This window comes from Chinchilla lanigera, unplaced genomic scaffold (assembly GCF_000276665.1).
Source record: "Chinchilla lanigera isolate Chin_1 unplaced genomic scaffold, ChiLan1.0 scaffold00002, whole genome shotgun sequence".
NCBI lineage: Eukaryota > Metazoa > Chordata > Mammalia > Rodentia > Chinchillidae > Chinchilla > Chinchilla lanigera.
The window spans coordinates 11,670,932-11,687,223 of NW_004955403.1; the positions used below are offsets into that span (position 1 = coordinate 11,670,932).

Genomic DNA, 16,292 nt, shown 5'->3' on the forward strand with positions numbered 1-16,292 from the left:
AGGGCGCGCCGCCACCCTGGGTCGCTTTCCGGCCGGCTGCAGCCCGCACACGAACTCCAGCTCGGCCTCCGCCGAGCGGCGGTGTCCACGCCGAACCCCGGGACGGACCGGGCCCCAAACGTGCCCGCGAGCGTGCAAGTCCGAGTAGTGGAAGCCTCGGTCCCGGTTTGCTCTTCGGAGCTGGACGGTTTCAGAACCGGCCTCTGTGATTTAGGGTTTCAGAGTTGGAAGAGGCACTGTTCACCCCTGAAGTGTGCCTCGGCTCGCTGGGGGCCCTGGGCTCAGAGACGCCACCTTTCGTGCCCAGCTCCAACCGTGGGATCCAGCACGGGATAAGCAATCATAAAACGCGGGTCAGTGAACGAACGCAGGGGAAGTGGTGAGTGGGCTCGGAGAAGTGCGTTCCACCTGCATGTTACACGCGAAGAATTCGGTAAAGAGGATGAAGCACACGTGCGTCATGTGGACCTTAAATACTTACAAGTACTGTAGCAGTAACTGTGAACTCTTTCCCAAAAATAACCCTTACAGCAGTCACCGGCTGGGCACAGCGGTGCTGGCAGGCTCAGGACTCTGGAGGCACAGGCAAGAGGATCCTAGACCTGGGAGTTTAAGAACAGCCTGGGCAACACCTCCGAATAAACCATAAACAAAACCTCAATCACAATACGTTCATCGGCTAACTATTCCATAGTCCTGTAAAGGGACATGCGAATAAATTAAAACTAGATGTCTAAAGTTAGCATACTTAGTTGTATTATTCTGATTTTTAAATTTCACTAAAAGATAAGCAGCAGAAGAGTGTATTTTGTAAGCCATAGCCCAGCATCTAAGAGAAATTACCAGGACAGGAAATCACCCTTGAACATTTACACATAAACACAAACCCGCTTTACTCCTCTCTGTTCCGGATACACCCGAGAGACCATAAATACGTACACAGAACCTGAAGACTGAGTTACACAGTAAAAACCTGAGGACCCCTCCCTTTGGGGGGGCAACCCATCCAGGCAAGAGGAACAGCAGAGCTTAAATTAGGACTGGATCCTGTAAAGCTCCTCCTCACTCTCAAACCCCGCCCACACACACAAAAGTCCCAACAGACCAGAGCCAGAGGGAAGAAAGACAGAAAGACGGGAATCAGGGAGGGCAGAAGCCAAAGGACCGGTGACAGGTGAGTGCCCACCGCAGTCTGAGGGAAGGACATGTCTCCAGACAGCCCTGCCAGCTGGCACTGAGGCACTTATTCTTGAGTCATTCGCTGTGACTTTATTTCAAGGTAACACTCTTGGAGGCTTTGCGGGGACGTGAAGATCTAAACCATAACATTCCAGCCCTGGCCCCTTCAAAAGATGTATGTGCATGTCTTTATGCAAAATGCACTTAGTTCATCTCTAAGAGTTGCCAGAGTCCTAATAGGTTCAGTATTGTTGAAAAGTCCAAGTCCAGAGTCTCTGAGATTTTATGCAAACTGTTCTCTGTGAGCCCCTGTCAAAATAAAAAGGGAAAAGTCAACACAACGTAACAAAGGCAAGGGGGAAACATTCTCTTTCCAAAAAGCAGAACTAGAGGATAGAAAGAAATGGGACCAAAGCTAACCTGAAACCCAGCAGGGCAAACCTTAATTCCTAGAGTTCCATGTCCAGCTGTGGTAAGCTGTGATCTCCAAAGGGCTTGGGCAGCCCCGCTGCTATGTGATTGTAGCCCTCACGGCTTCTCCCTTGGACCAACCTTGCTCACTTCTTGCAGCTTTGCTCAGACGATCCATGTTCCTGGCTTTTCCAACATCCTGGGGTCTTCACTGCATCTTTGGCTTCACACTCACAGCTTCATACACTGCCTTCTCTAGCATACTGCCTGACCTGCCAGGTCTTTCTCTGAAATCTGGGTGGAAGCCTAACTGACCCCAAAACTGTTGCATTCTACATGCATCATGTTGTCCACATGGATGACACCAAGGTCTGCCACCAGCTGGAGCAGCAGCCTTACCCTTTGGCATCTTGCTGCATGCAGAGGACTCTGTGTGTCTGGATGGCTGAGCACAGTGAACTGAACCCCAGGGAATCAGTTGCCTTGGGTTCCTTCTCCAACTGAGTGCCCTGGGGCACTCTTCTCAAAGCGAAGTCTTTCACTTTTGCAATTTTGAGCTTGCAAAGGCTTGGGCCTTGCTGGTTCCTCACATACCCTCAACACACCCTTCATACTGTCCTGTTGTAAAGACTTCTTTTTAATGCTAATATTTGTAGCAACCAAGTTCCCCTCTGCTCTATCTCTGCAGGCTCCAACTTTACCAGAGCTTGCTTTCTGGCCAAACTCAGGACATGAGCAAAATGTAGACAAGTTTAGTGCCACAGCATAACATGCACGATTGGGAGTCCAACTGCCAGTAGAGTCCTTGTTCCCAACTGAAACCTCCATCTGCATTTCTATCAGCGTCTGGTCCTTTGAGCTCTGACCAGAATTTCCCATCAAGATTGGCTTGCATCATCCTCAGGCTGCTTCTCCAGCCCGCATCTCCAACCCTTTCCAAACTTCTCCCACCAAGCAGTTTCAAAGGCTTCAGAACAACTTGTCTGGTAGTCACAGCAACAGCCCCACTCTTCTGGTACAATCTGTCTTAGTTTCTCACTGCTGAGACACAATAATACGCCCACACCTCTAAGGAAGAAAGGTGTATTTTGGCTCACAGTTTGTAGCTATTTCTGTCCGTACTACTCAGTTGGAGAAGGCTGGCTCCAAGGCAGGCTGGCAAGGAAGAGAAGAAATAGCTCATGGCATGGCAGAAGAAAGGGGAGAGAGACCCTTCCAGGCTACAACCCCAGTACCCACCATCTCTGACCAGGCTTCACCTCCCAGCATCACATTTACCTATAAGCTCATCAGTGTACTAATTCATTGATGAGTATCACACCCCATGATCCACCTATGAGAGCATGAGGTGTTGGGGGACATCTGGATATAACCCATAACACAAAGCAAAGAATTTGTCTTTAAAAACCAATATCTGGCCACGGTACTGCATGCCTATCATCCTAGCACTCTGGGAGCCTGAGCCAGGAGGACACAAGTGTCAGCCTTGCCTGGGCAACTTAGCAACTTAGTGAGACCCTGTTTAAAATTTTTTTTTAATTTTGTAAAGGGCTAGGGATGAAGCTCAGTGCAAAGTTCAACCCCAAGTACCACAAAAATAAATAAATGAAATAAAATTAAGATGTCTATTAGAAAACAATGGAGCAGCCCAACGCCTTAAGGAATTCAGGGTTGTAAACAGGCATCTCTGTGTGACCATGCTTAGGCAGCCGCCCACACAGTGCCCTGCAACTTTTATTACATCAGTTCAGCCAGTGCCTACCCAGAATCCACATTGCACTGATACTTGGTGCATGGGAGGGAGGAAAAGCACATTTTGTTCTATGAAAGAAGAGCAATGCCCCTCCCACCCAGAGCACAATTCTTTGTGTCTATTTTAAGAAATTTTCGAGTTAGAAGACCTGCTTAAGATGTCTGCAGTAAGTAGAATCCCACCTTTTTTTAACCTAAAAATATATTAAAATATTAGGTAGCAAAAAATTTTTTTTCTGAGTTTTCCTTAAAATCTTAACTTCTTTGGTTTCCATAAGTTCAAGTATCAGAATTCATTTCCTGGCTTCACCAAGTTCTGCTTGTGTGACCTTGGGAAAATCAGTTCTACCCCTCCCTGCCTTGATTTTCTTTTCTATAAAATGGACATAACAATAGTACCTATTACATAACACTGAATGTACTTGCTACCATAGGGACTGCTACTACTATCTATGAGCCTAGCATAGTAGTAAATTTGCACTATTGTTAATAATTTCTTAGTTCTCTCACCACTTCTCCACCAGTTCCTTTAATAATTGTCATCCCTGGAGCTCCTTTGGCTTTAGCTTTGTACACACGGGAGCTCAGTTCAGTGATGGCAAAACAATTTAAAAGAGATCTCGATGTTGCCTCACAATAGCAAGGTGGGTTCCACTCCTAACTGACATGAACCCTTCCGCAGTCCTCTCCTCCACCCTCCACACGCCCTCCCCCAGTGTTTATTGCTGTGATCCCTCCCTGCGTCCCTCACCTCTTGTTTCCTAGCACAGCGAGCCTGACTTGGCCTCTCTGGGCTTCCCCTCCAGCCCCAGAGCTGCCTTTGCCTGTCTGCTCTGTATCAGAAAAGAAGCCAGCCAGCACCCGGGCCCCCACATAAGCAGGAAAGAGGAGAAGAGGAGAAGGCCTGTGCTTTCCTCAGCTATTGCTTCGGTGCCACAGCTCCTGGAGCCCTGTCCGTAATCCCCCGCATTTCTCACTGTGCACATCCCCAGGGAGCGTATTCAGTGTCCCACTCGGGACTATCACCGCTTGCCTCCCTGGTGCTATCCTTTGTTCACTCTGGAAAGCATCAGGCTTCCTCTTTCCCGCCTCCTGCCTCCACCATCCTCTGTTGTGTGTGGCGCTGCATAGTTTCCTCCACCCAGCCAGTTCCTATTCTTCTTTCAAGCCTTGCATCAAGAGCACACTTCTTCTTCTACCTCTAGTAAAGGTAAAGTCTTGAGACCTTTTGTGGATTTTCTTGTCCAATTCTTTGTTCAGAACAGTAAGAACCTGGAAAGGCCCAGGCCGCAATAACAGTACTCTGAGAAAACAATAGATTCATCAGGGATCATCATGTCCTCCAGGCACCCCTCTAAGAACCTTGTCCTGCTACCTTTGTATCTCAGAGCTTAACACAGAGCTTTAGGGATTGATTCCATTGTCCAGAGATTTAAAAACCAGGACTTCAGCTGGGAGAGGTGGTGCACACCTGTAGTCCCAGCATGTGGGAGGGCAAACAGGACTGTCTGTCTCAAGTTGGGGCCCAGACAGAGCAATTTAGCAACTTAGCAAAATCTTGTCTCTAATAAAAAAGAAAATAGGGTAGAGGATATAGCTCAGTTCAAAGGCCTTGGTTCAACCCCGGCAGCAAAAAAATAAGGAAATAAAACTAAATGAATAAAACTTACCACACTGGAATATAGTTCAGTGGCACAAAGTCCTGAGTTCAATTCCTGGTTTAAAAAAAAACAAAACAATAAACAAAACAAAATAAAAAACTGATCAGTCACAAAACACTATTGGGTAGATTTTGTTAGTGTTCTCAGTTTATAAATGAAGATTCTGGGGATTCAGCTCAGTGGCACAGTGCCTTCCTAGCAAGTGCGAGGTCATGAGTTCAATTCCCGGCATCCAAAAAAGTGAAGATTCTGATTCTTTGTAAGACTGAATAATTTTCCACACCACAAATTTTTTTCTTTTTGAGACAGGGTCTCGCTATGCAGTTCAGGCTGGCCTTGAACTCACTACGAAGCCCAGGCTGGCTTTGAACTCGATCTTCCTGCCTCAGCCTCCTGGGTGCTGGAACTACCGGTGTGTGTCACCATGCCCAGCCAGGAGATTCGGTTTAAAGACTTGAATGAACCGATAGTGCTAGTGAATAGAACACTTTTCTCAGTATGGTATTTTATATTATAGGAAAGATCCAGGCTTAGGAGAGGGTGATGCTGTCTTAAGTTATTTTTCTATGCCTGAAAGTCAAATTAGAGGCTTACATATAGAAATCAAAGCAGGGGTACAGTCTACACACTTTAATCCCAGCACTGAGAGAGGCTGAAGCAGGAAGATCACAAATACAGGTCCCACATGAGCAACTTAATGAGACCAAAAAAATGAATGAATGAATGACTTTCTGGGATATAACTCAGTGGTGGAGCAGCTGGGGTTTAAATCCCCAATATGGGAGTGGTAGGAGGAGCGAGATATCTGTAGTATGTTTGGGGTTAGCTCATAGAATTTCAAAAATTAGTACATCACAGGAACACAGCGGGCTGAGGTGTAGCTCAGCAGTAGAATGCTTGTCTAACATGTGCAAGTTTTAGTTCAAGCCCTGCACTCCACCAAGGCAAAACAAAAGCAGAAAGAAAAGAAAAACACAGAATTTTTTAATATCACTCATTTATGTCATGACTCATAAAAAGAATCAGGTGGGGATGATTTGCAGCGTTTCTGGCATCGGATCGATGATCGCTAATACTTTCCTCCTACTGATCCATCTGCACAAACAAAACTGTGCTCTCCCTGGACACTGTAACCCAAAACTTCCTACACTGTTTCCTTCAGGGTTCTGACAAATGTAAATCCTCAGAATCAGAAATCTTTAAAATCTATATTCTATAAAGTCACATGTATATTTATTTTTTCCTTAAAAAAAAAAAAAACAAAGTATGCCATTAATGGCAAAACACACATTTTATACAATCCTGTACCTACATATACTTCCTGAAATTCTTTACCTTTGCCAATCGTTTTCATCCTGCTGTGGTTTACTAGCATGCCGCCTAAAGGATGAGGGAGGGGCTGGGGATTTAGCTCAGCGGCACAGCGCCTGCCTGGCAAGCACAAGGTTGTGAGTTCGATTCCCGGTACCGGAAGAAAAAACAAAACAACAACAACAAAAAATAAATAAAGGATGATGGAGAAGACTTTGTATAGTAAGGGAAAATAATTGTGTTTCAGAGGCATAAGCAGACATATTGTGTAGGAAAACAATTGTGCGGAGAAGTTAAACACCAAGAGTGCCTGGACGGTTAGCTGCGGAGCACAGCACGCACTTAGCATGAGCAAGGCCCTGGGTTCAGACCCCAGCAATAGCGCCAACAAAATAAAAGCAAAGCAATAAATTAGATATCAAGAACATCATGCGATCCTCTAATAGCCGTATATGCCAGTGAATGTTAATAGGTTTACGACTTCATAGCCATGCCTTTCCTTTCTCTTGCCCTCTTATATAGGGTTAAATAAAATCTGATTTTTGTTTGTTTGTTTGATTTGAGACAGGGTCTCACTGTGTAGTCCAGGCTGTCCTTGAACTCTATGTGACTGGCCTCAAATTCATGGCGATCTTCTTGCCTCAGCCTCCTGGGAGCTGGGAGAAAACCTGACTTTTAAAAGTGCGAATGAAAGTTTATTAGCATGGCTTTTGTACTTTTTCTTCTGGACACACTCTGGGTAACTGGTGGTGGTACAGAAGATGAGGCTTGGAGGAGGCTGGGCGGGTCTGTATGGGACCCTATGGGCCTGGGATGAACAGGAGGATGAGGCTGCTTAGCTCTGTGGGGCAGAAAGGGGTCACAGTGGCTGGTGGAAGGGAAGGAGCAGAGCGTGGAAAGGGGCGGCCGGGGCAGCCTGCAGGGGCTAGCGCAGCATGGGTGTCTGGCTAGTGTGAGGTCATGAGTTCGATTCCCAGTACTACACATACAAAAATGTTTTAACAAAATTTTTAAATAGTGACTTTAATAAAACTCTCCCTATGTAAAATAAATCTTTTCGTGCATCTAAAAAAATCTAGGATAACTATATGGAAGAAAACTTCAAAGGTAACCTAACAACTATGGCCAACCCACAACATTATACAGTAAATGACACTATTGAGAAGGACATAAGCTGGGTGTGGTGGTGCACACCTGTAATATGACACTATAGGAGACTCAGGCAGAGGACCATAAATTAGAGCCCAGCCTGGGTAATTTCGTGGCTAAATGGGAACAGGAATGGAGGAGCAGCAGACTGACTGCTCCTGGGCTAGGCTGGGACAGGGTCAAGACCCAAAAAATGTTTAAAAGAAGGAGGAGGGGGAAGGAGACGTTGGTTTGCTCATCAAGTGTGTATCCAGGGCCCCATAAACCCAGTGCTTCAAGTGGAACTTGAGCCCCAGTGTGAATCAGCCTCGATCCCTCTCAAGTACCCGTAGATTGACTAGACAGATATTTTAATCGCAATAGATAACAGGAGAATGCTGAGCACCAAGTTCTGTCTCTATTCAAATGTGTTATATGAATTGTGTCTCTTAATATCAAAGCAATCATTGAATAAGATAATTAATACATGTGGTGCCAGGTGTGGTGGCGCTCACCTATAATCCCAGCTCTCTAGAGGCTGAGGCAGGAGGATCACTGTGAGTTTGAGGCCAATGTGGCTATGCAGTGAATTCAAGACCAGTCTGAACTACACATCGAGACCCTGCCTCAAAAAGAAAATAATACAAAAAAAACCCAAATGTGGTATCTTAAAATACACTGTGTCAGGAGGATCCTAATACTCCATCCCTGGAGTAGCTGCTGGACTTTGCAGTTTGGGTTTTTTTAGGGTCAGGGATATAGTTCAGCAGCACAGGCAAGCCTGGCAAGCATGAGGTCTTGAGTTCAATTCTCGATACTAAAAAAAAAAGGCGGGGCGCTGGGGATTTAGCTCAGCGGCAAAGCACCTGCCTGGGAAGCGCAAGGTCGTGAGTTTGATTCCTGGCACCAGAAGAAAAGACCAAAAAACCCAAACAAACAAAGAAACAAAAAAAAACCAAACAAACAAATTAAAGAAAAAAAAGAAAAGACCTCACAACAGGTTGTCTTTTTTTGTTTGTTTATTTTTGGTTTTGTTTTTTGAAACAAAATCTTTCTCTGTAGACCAGGCCAGCTTCGAACTTTCCATCCTCCTGACTCAGCCTCCTGAGTGCTGGGATTCTAGGTCTGCCCCACCACGTGGGTGGAATGGCTTTTAGTGCTTACAGAGTAAAGAGGAAAAGACGGAAGCTGTAAAACAGCATTTGCTCTGGATGTCACTAACACACTCTGAGAGCCGCTTGCTACTCAGCAGCAGGTAACTAATACAGTGCGACGGGAGGGGCTGCTATTTGCTAAGGTCACAGAGCTAGGGTGTGTGAGTTCACTCCCGCGCCCCGCTCATCCTAGCTAAGGCTCACTGCCCAGCTGAGATGCCTCAGAGCTAATGGAGTGACCGGGATTACCGGTTAGCAATGATGTTGCTATAGAATGCCGCAATTACACCCTGGAATGCTCCAGATGAACTGGAACCCTGCAGTAGGACAACTCCGAGCACAGTCCGCGCTCTCTACGGCCGCACAACTGGGTTTCCAGGACCCGTAACCGTGCACGTGACTGCCCACCAACGGAACTTCCGCTCCGAGAAAGGATGCCCCATGCACCTGTTCTGTAGCATCCACTCGCTACCTACTCAGTATTCACTGCCTCTGTTTTGTTTGATAACAAAACCCTAACACTGCATGGTACCAGTAATCATCCACCTCGAAGAAGAAATTGCATCTTCCAGCTCCTTTATTAGATGGTCCAGCACGTCAGTAGAAGTTGTCTGGTCGGGCATCAAAAAATGCTCCTGTGACAGGGCGGCTAGCTTACGCCCTTTTCCCTCTGCAATTTCTTTACAGCTGCTACATGGAACGTAAGTTCAAAGGGATGTGACGGCAGCTGCACTGTGAAGAGCGAAACACCCTCCGTAAGTGATGTCACGATCTAAGAAACACAAACCAGAAAGTTTGGGTTTCTGATAACTATGGGTTCATCATCCCAGTCTTTGACTATAAGCATTCACATTGTGCTTTGTGATGGGAAAATACAAAGATGCTCTTATTCAGGTTTTCATTATACTTTCACTAATTTATTCCTAACTAATAAACCCACCTTAATTCCTTACACAAGGAGTTTAAATTGAGCTCCAAACATTTTTATTCTTTTTGTTTTGTTTTTTCTGTTTTTCTTCCAGTACCAGCAATTGAACTCACAACCTTGCACTTGCCAGGCAGGCGCTTTGCTGCTGAGCTAAATCCCCAGCCCCCAAACATTTTTATTCTTACCTGACATTGACAGAAATTATTCTACATTGATCACTTTTCCTACTTTAGGTAGCCAATACAGAAGCTTTGCTAGCAGATTTCTTGATGATGGGAAATTATTACTTACAGAGCCAGTTCATTCCCATTTGGGTAACCTTGTGAGTTTTCTGTGCACTGTGGAAGCTCCGGAATTAATAAGACAAGTATGAATTGAGTTACTATGAGTAACACCCTAATTTTAGACGATCTGGTACTTCCCCCAATTCTGTACCTTCTAAATGATTCATTAGGGGTTTTCTAAAATCTCCACTCTTACTTCCTCTAAAACTTGAGCCCTAATTAAGGATTTCTAGCTTTCAATCATTCTAGAAATGTGCCAGGAGATTTTCATGAAATGTTAAATATTTGGATTTAACAGGAAACGATAACGTTCACTAAGGAATTAGAGACAGAGCTCTTAATTACATAATTGAATTAGGTTTAGCTCACAGGAACAAAAAAAGAATTAAAGGTTTGGCCCATGTTCTACATTTTTGTAGAGCATAAAGGCAATCTACGGCTCTTCTTCTCTTAAGTTCTGAAAAAACAATTACTATTATGGAGACAGTTGCATGACTTAACCCTACTGTTTAGACATGCGCAAGATCGCTGACAAAGCTGAGTTAACTTTATTTTTTTCAGTTTTTAGAGTGAAGGCCTCACTAAGTAGTCCAGCTGGTTTTAACTTTGAGGTCCTCTTGCCTGAGCTTTCTGGAATTACAGGCATGTGCCACTAAGTCAAGGCTGAGTTGACATTTTTTTTATTCCAAATCTATCAGTTTAAAACATTTTAATAAAGAGTCAGAGATATAGCTCAGTGGCACAGAGACTATCTGGCTAGCGTGAGTTCATGAGTTCGATTCCCGGTACTACACATATAAAAATGTTTTAACAAAATTTTTAAATAGTGACTTTAATAAAACTCTGCCTATGTAAAATAAATCTTTTTGTGCATCTAAAAAAATCTAGGATAACCAAATGGAAGAAAACTTCAAAGGCAACCTAACAACTATGGCCAACCCACAATGTTATACAGTAAATGACTCTATTGAGAAGGACATAAGCTGGGTGTGGTGGTACACACCTGTAATCCAACACTATAGGAGACTCAGGCAGAGGACCATAAATTAGAGCCCAGCCTGGGTAATTTTGTGGCTAAATGGGACCCTGTCTCAAAATAAAAAATAAAAATGTGCTGGAGACACTGCTCAGTGTAAAACCCCTGGGTTCAATGGCCAGTACAAGACAAGGAAGAAGAAGGAGAAAAAGAAGAGGAGGAGGAGGAGGGAGAGATATGGGCATGGTACACAAGCCTGTAATCCTAGCTACTTGGGAGGCTGAGGCAGGAAGATCTAGAGGCCAAGGCCAGGCAACTTAGCAAGACCTTGTCTGACAGGGGGGGAGAGAGAGAGAGAGAGAGAGAGAGAGAAGAGAGAGAGAGGAGAAAAGAGAAGGGAAGGGAAAGGAAGGGGAGGGGAGGGGTGAAAGAAAAGAAGAGAAGAGAAGAGAAGAGAAGAGAAGAGAAGAGAAGAGAAGAGAAGAGAAGAGAAGAGAAGGAACAAGCAGAAGATGAGGAGGGGAACGAGGACTGGATGAGCACTTCACAGGGATGGAACAGGTCCGCACTGTTGAACAGAAGTTAATGCAGTAACAGGAATACTCTCTGCTGATGCTGGCTGCATCCTGATGTCCCCCATATGCAGCGTCTGAGCCCTTGAAATGTGACTGCTGTGATGAAGACATCAAACTGTACTTTAAAAACTGCACTGTCCCTCGTGGGCCAGCGGCTACCAGCCTGGACAGTGTTTTACTGCTGGTGTTCATACAAAGGCTGGAGAACCAGATGTGACGGTTCAATGCCCCTTCCGAGTTTATCTTGCCATCACTCCCAAAATCAGTAGTTAAACTTTATTTCTTTCCATTTCTGCTCCACTCTGAGGCACATTTTCCCCTTCTAACATATGGCGTGGTTTCATTCATTCCTTGTCCTCTCAAGACAACAGCATGCTGGTGCGGTGGAAAGCACAGAGGCAGCTCAGCATCCACATTTCTGAGTTTTCTGGTTTTCCTCTTAGTGGTCACTCAGCTCTTCCCTTGGGGACAGGTGCATCCCTCACCCTGAGATGCAATGGCCAGATGCCAGCCTGGGAACCAAGTGTCAACACTGACACTTCTGGCTACACCCGACAGCTCTCTGCTCAGAAGCAGCACAGTCACAGAAACTGACTGTTGGTGCTGGAGCAATAAGGGTTCTGTGTGAGATCAAGAGGATCTTAAACAGCGCACCATTTATACCCAAGATTGGGGCTGCAAATAATTCTCTCCATGGCCTGCATCCTTCCCAGCATTCTCAAGGACTCTCGAAGGGACTTGAGACTTAGGCCAGCACTAGGGTCTCAGTCTCACTGACACCTCATCTCCTTTGCCCACTCAACCCTGCACCTGAAGACAGAGTGTGGCCCCTTTCACACTGACCCCACAGAACAACCCCAATGCAAGGTGGTTGCACGTAGCAAATTCCGTAGAGTTTGAGGAGAATGGCAGAGAAAACGTTTGAGGGCAATGTAATGGGGAGCAGCTGACCATTCACAGGTGAATTTCAGATATTCTTGTTCTTTTAGATACTCAGTCATTGCTACTGCAGGAACTGTGTTGCCTTTTTGTTGCTATGACAAAATACCTGACATAAACACAAGAGGAAAGTTTATCTCGGCCCACGGTTTCAGGGGGTTCAGTCCATGGTAAGAGGGCTCCATTGTTTTTAGGACTCTGGTGAAGCAGAAACATCATGGCAGAAGGGCATGGCCCAGTAAAGTTGCTCACCTCATGGCAGCCAGGAAGCAGACAGAGAGAAAGAGAGAGAGAGGAAGCAACCAGAGACACATGTAGTCCTTAAGGTCGTCCCCCATGCTGCACTCCTTTCAACCAAGTTTCACCTGCCAACAGCTCATTCAGCAAGGGACTCAGTGGATTAGTCCGTTGATGAGATCAGTGTCTTCAGGACCTGATTTCTTCCTGACAGCTCATCAGTGGGCCTTTGGGAGCCACTTTAGACCTAAACTATAACAGGGACTTCTCACTGTCTGTATCTCCTTAACCTTCTGACCCCCAATCCCGTTGTGTGCATCTGGTTCCAGCAGACCAAAACTTCTGTGTTCTCTTCTCATTCTCTGCCCCTTCTTCTTATCCTGGGCCAAAGCGGTATCTAAATCTCTCTCAGATTTCACGCTAAAATTTTTAGAGTTCTCTCTTTCCCCTCCCCATTTTATGCAGATTACATTTGTCAGACTCAAATTTTCAAGTAAAAAAATTAAAGTAAAAAATGTACTTATCTTACTTTACCTTAAAAGGATTCTGGCTCCAGATTTCGAAATGTTTTCCTCTTTTCATGTAACAATATAGGTTGTGTAACTATGAATGTGATAAGAAAAACATGTTTCAGAGAGGATTAGCTATGGCCCTGAAATGAATACAGCAATCTGGAATTAGAAGGCAGATCTCTCGAGGAGTTTATCTCGCTCTTACGCTGCAGCTATAAACAACATGGGTTAAATAGGATTTTGCATGAACATCTGAGACTCACAACCATTTATGGTATTGTTTCCAATGGCATAACAGACCTTAGAGAAATAAATCATATAATGCAGGCACAAGGGTATGCTCCTATAATCCCAGATATCTAGGAAGCTGAGCCAGGAGGATTGCTGGAACCAGTGAACTCAGGGTCAGCCTAGGCAACACAGGGAAACCTCAACTCAAAAAAGAAAAAAAAATAAGTGTACAGATAAAAAGTAATTGAAAGTAGCTTGACAATATTATGTATGTGTGTGTCCATATATATATACATATATACATAACTTGCTTTATATTTTACATGGGAATATTAAGAGTTCAGCCAATATAGTGATGATCCAATGCTACATATAAGAAAAGGAAATTTAAAAGATGAAAAAGCATGTCTCATCCTCAGGAAATTTCCCTTAAAACCTCTGGCACTTACGTAGGGGAAAAGTAATTCTCATGTGCCTCCAATTTTTAACTTCAAGACTAATCAGTTATTTTGACAAGAAACTTTAAAAATGTCCCTGTCATCCCTGTTATCTAAGTCTGTGGTTGAATCCACTGTGACTCTTCTGTGATTGCTGGCATGTTATTCTTCGGGTCAGAATGCAATGTTGGCTTACGCTTCTTCTCCTCTGCCCTGTGTATTAGGAGTGGGTTCTTCCTCCTGCAGGAACCATGCCGGTCACACCAGCCACTCCCTCGGCAGCCCTAGGTCTCTGGTTGTGATGGTCTGAACGCAGCTTCTCCTCCTCCCCACACTTGGGCCGCTGCTGCTGTATTTAAAAACAACTTATTTTAGACTTGACAACAAAACTTGCCATTATTTTTGTAGAAATTTTCTTCACTAGCAAATATTGATTGTACTGTTTTCTATTTGAACTACCTTGATATCCATTTTTATGAACTGTGACTTACCTGCAGTAGAGTGAAATAACGTTTTTGCTGCTTTGAGCTACTTTTGACAGTTTCAGAGAGCCAAGCCAATGCTGACTAATACAGACAAATTAAGCTGCGGGTAGGCACAGTTTATAAAAAAAAAAAAATCCCAATAATTATGTGGAACGCTGTGTATTTTCCTTATTACAATGTGAATAATTTATATTCTAGGCACAAACACCCTTATTTTCAGTCTCACCCAACCCCTGAAATCAGGACAGTCAGTATCATGACTAATAGATAGCCTCATTCAAGATAAAGACCCGCACTTGGCAGCAAAGAGTCAAGAAGCTCAAGGGAGAAAAAGAGTTGTTACCTACTCAAAAGCAATGCTAGACAAGAAAAATTAGTACAAGAGAATGGTGCGTTTTCATAACTATTTTATTCCAGGTTGTCCCATCAAACATTTCCAAAACATAAAAAATAGAACGGGCTGGCTAAGGCAACTTTCTTTCCTCTTCTAGCATAGCTTACCCTTGTGAGACTTTGGTAGCACTAACGTGACAAAATTAGGAAGACAAAGAAGGCACTTGGTTAAGAAACGAGGCTTTTCTAAAAGGTTCTTGTGGGTAACTTCCTGTCAGATTTTAATCCAAAATAAAACTGATGGGCGGAGTAAAGAAGAACTGAAGGCGACCGGAGAATCTGGGAGAGGTGGAATGCAACACCGGCTCAGGACGAGGGACTGAGGCACCCAACTTGCCGACTTGCCCGTAGCCAAAAAGCAAAGCTTGTTGTGAGTTAGTGACACAGCAAGGGCAGCCGTCCCGCCCACCCCACGTCTCTGCGCCAAGAATCTGCCGCTGTATTTGCGCCCCGCGTGCAGTAGCAAGAAGACAGATATAGGAAGGAGGTGTAGCTCAGCCCCACTCCCGCAGGTCTGGAGTTCGACGCCCAGCGCTGCGCGGGGCAGGGACAAAACAGACCTAAAAGGCGTTCGTGGCAAGTGACCCTAAAGCACAGCACCTGAGCGCAAGCCAAACCCCCAAAATGTCTTGTTTAAGAAAAGTGGCTCTTTTTAATCAACTAAAAGCAAACGCGATTTACTTGCCTACTCCTGGAGTTAAGGTGTTTCCGTATATTTTCCTGTATTTAACATTCACCTTGGATTTCCTCTTTCCATTTGGTTTAGACCAAAGGAAAATTCGCCAAGGGCCGTGCCTCCCTGAGTCAGCAAATGAATTTCCCATGGCTCCCGCAGCCAGATGAGTCACCAGCCGGCAGGGGGAAGTCACAGAGTCCTGGCCGTCTGGCCCGCTTGAGAAGCAATGTGACAGTCAATTAGTCTAGACAGTCCGGGGCAGCCTGTTGGCCATGTATGGTATCATTTCCTCCTACCCTTGTCTTTCCTAGGACAGCTCAGGGAGCAGAGTCTCTCTCGGGAATACATGTGAAACTGCCAAATTTAGTGGATAAAAATACAGGATGTTCAGTTAAGTTTGGATTTCAGATAAACAGTGAATGCTTTTTTAGTACACCTGCCTCCTGCGTGTGAGTTTCAGGATGTACTTTCACTTTTAAAGTGTTTATCGGGCGTGCACTTCTCATTGGGCGCCCTGCACGCCTGTGTCTTGCTTCCTACTATCCACCCGCAATGCTGCTGCAGGACGTCGTAGAGGTGAACGTCTGTCTTCCTGAGTTTTAGAGAAGGAAAGTTGTTATTTTGCTTTCATCTTTTCTTGGCCGTATAATTCCTGTCAAACATCAGAAAGAGACAAAAGTGATCAATGGCAAGAAGTCCTCAGAGCAGAGCTTCTCAGACTTTGATGTGCGCAGAACGAGACAGGGCCTTGGGGGACCAGGGCCAGAAACAGCAGCTGGGTGGGCAGGGGAAGCAGTGTGCACCTCTAGCCCGGCCCGGGGAAGAGCCCAACTGCTGTCTGGACCGGGTCATCGCCAGCAGCATGGCTTTTAGTGGTTCTCGCCCTTTGTTGTCTGTCAGAATGTCCCGGCGAGCTTTGGGAATTCCTGGTGAGCAGCCCCACCCCATACATATAAAATCTGAATCCTTCAGGCGGTGGTGGGGGAGCCAGGGGTCAGGGTTTCTCCTAGCACTCCTCAGTTG

At 45.1% G+C, this 16,292-nt stretch overlaps 1 long non-coding RNA gene across 1 annotated transcript; it reads right to left on the reverse strand.

Moving 5' to 3' along the window:
* Positions 1-9,155: 9,155 nt before the first annotated feature.
* Positions 9,156-14,292, reverse strand: LOC102013993. The gene is made up of 4 exons (XR_259171.2): positions 14,207-14,292; positions 13,912-14,064; positions 13,070-13,138; positions 9,156-9,368 (listed from the first exon to the last, which is right to left on the reverse strand). It is a non-coding gene; the product is annotated as an uncharacterized LOC102013993 (long non-coding RNA).
* Positions 14,293-16,292: the final 2,000 nt, after the last annotated feature.